This window comes from Chrysoperla carnea (genome assembly GCF_905475395.1).
Source record: "Chrysoperla carnea chromosome X unlocalized genomic scaffold, inChrCarn1.1 SUPER_X_unloc_61, whole genome shotgun sequence".
Taxonomy (NCBI): domain Eukaryota; kingdom Metazoa; phylum Arthropoda; class Insecta; order Neuroptera; family Chrysopidae; genus Chrysoperla; species Chrysoperla carnea.
The window spans coordinates 22501-24722 of record NW_025408191.1 but is presented as its reverse complement, the minus strand read 5'-3'; the positions used below and the strand labels follow the sequence as shown (position 1 = coordinate 24722).

General features: G+C 37.0%; 1 non-coding gene across 1 annotated transcript in view; it reads left to right on the top strand.

Moving 5' to 3' along the window:
* The first annotated feature begins 218 nt into the window (after positions 1 to 218).
* Positions 219 to 2222, top strand: part of LOC123304523 — a 4577-nt gene continuing 2573 nt past the window's right edge. The window contains exon 1 of the ribosomal RNA XR_006536536.1: positions 219 to 2222. This exon is cut by the window's right edge and continues 2573 nt beyond it. This is a non-coding gene — a ribosomal RNA (large subunit ribosomal RNA).

Sequence of the window (2222 nt, the reverse complement as noted above, 5' to 3'; positions counted from 1 at the left end):
TTATTTGTAATAAAATTTTCAATATACTCGAAAAAAATTAATATATATAATTATTTATTTTTTATTTTCTTCTCTTTAGATAAATATAAAAATAATATTATATAATAATATTAAAAAAATTTGAGTATGAATAATTAAGAAAATTGTTTACTTATAAAATATAACAAAAACATAATATATAAAAAAAATTTTTGTTTTAATACTTCTAAAAACTTTTACGACCTCAGAGTAGGTGAGATTACCCGCTGAATTTAAGCATATTATTAAGCGGAGGAAAAGAAACTAACTAGGATTCCCTTAGTAGCGGCGAGCGAACAGGGATAAGCCCAGCACTGAACCCCGTGGCTGATAAACAGACACTTGGGGAATGTAGTGTTTAGGAAGATTCAATATAAACCTATTGTTATATAATACATCCAAGTCCATCTTGAATGGGGCCATATACCCATAGAGGGTGCCAGGCCCGTAGTGATTATTATTGATGATAGGTGAATCTTTCCTTAGAGTCGGGTTGCTTGAGAGTGCAGCTCTAAGTGGGTGGTAAACTCCATCTAAGGCTAAATATTACCACGAGACCGATAGCGAACAAGTACCGTGAGGGAAAGTTGAAAAGAACTTTGAAGAGAGAGTTAAAGAGTACGTAAAACCGTTCAGGGGTAAACCTGAGAAACCCGAAAGGTCGAAAGATGAGATTCATTTACTTTTTATCGTTAATCAACCAATTTGTACTAGCATGTGACAAAAATTTTTATTAGGAATTTATTTTTAGTAAAAATATATGCACTGCTGTATATTGTTAATTGTATGATAACGAGGTATGCACTTCTCATCTTGTAGGACGTTGCGACCCATTAAATATTAATCTATAGGCATTGGTGCGTTGATTAATGTACAATATTATTTTTTGATAATATTTTGTGTATGTTAAACGCCTATGTTTCTTGATTAATTGTTTGATGGTATTAATTATAAATTGATATTGAGTCGCGTTATTAACGCGTTCAGATCCACCACGAGTATAAATAGGTTTTTTTATTAAAACATATTATATATACGGATTTTATGCCGTTATATGATACTATTTAACTGTCAGTAGGTGTATGATAATGAACTGGCTCATTTTTTTTTATTAAAAATTTATCTGTCAGCGACGATATAGCTTTGGGTACTTTCAGGACCCGTCTTGAAACACGGACCAAGGAGTCTAGCATGTACGCAAGTCATTGGGAATAAAATATTTTTTCATCGAAATATTTATAAATTTTATGAAACCCAAAGGCACAATGAAAGTAAATATTATTTATATTTTTTTATAAATGATAAAAGGAGGATATATTTATATTATGTATTAAATATCGCACTCCTAGGGCGTCTTATATTATTATAATTTAGTTTTCGGATTATATTATAATAGAGGCGCACCTAGAGCGTACACGCTGGGACCCGAAAGATGGTGAACTATGCCTGGTCAGGATGAAGTCAGGGGAAACCCTGATGGAGGTCCGTAGCGATTCTGACGTGCAAATCGATCGTCGGAACTGGGTATAGGGGCGAAAGACTAATCGAACCATCTAGTAGCTGGTTCCCTCCGAAGTTTCCCTCAGGATAGCTGGCGTTCATTATATAAGAGTCTCATCCGGTAAAGCGAATGATTAGAGGCCTTGGGGCCGAAACGACCTCAACCTATTCTCAAACTTTAAATGGGTGAGATCTCTAGCTTGCTTAAAAACATTATTTATAATGTGAAGCTATGAGAATATATTTTTTATATATGGATCAGAGTGCCAAGTGGGCCACTTTTGGTAAGCAGAACTGGCGCTGTGGGATGAACCAAACGTAGAGTTAAAGCGCCAAAATTGACGCTTATGGGATACCATGAAAGGCGTTGGTTGCTTAAGACAGCAGGACGGTGGCCATGGAAGTCGGAATCCGCTAAGGAGTGTGTAACAACTCACCTGCCGAAGCAACTAGCCCTGAAAATGGATGGCGCTGAAGCGTCATGCTTATACTCTACCGTTAGTTGGTATTTTCGATAAAAGATTTATCTTTTATCATGAAACCCTAACGAGTAGGAGGGTCGCGGTGGTGTGCGCGGAAGGATTGGCCGTGAGGCCATCTGGAGCCGCCATCGGTGCAGATCTTGGTGGTAGTAGCAAATACTCCAGCGAGGCCCTGGAGGACTGACGTGGAGAAGGGTTTCGTGTGAACAGCCGTTGCACACG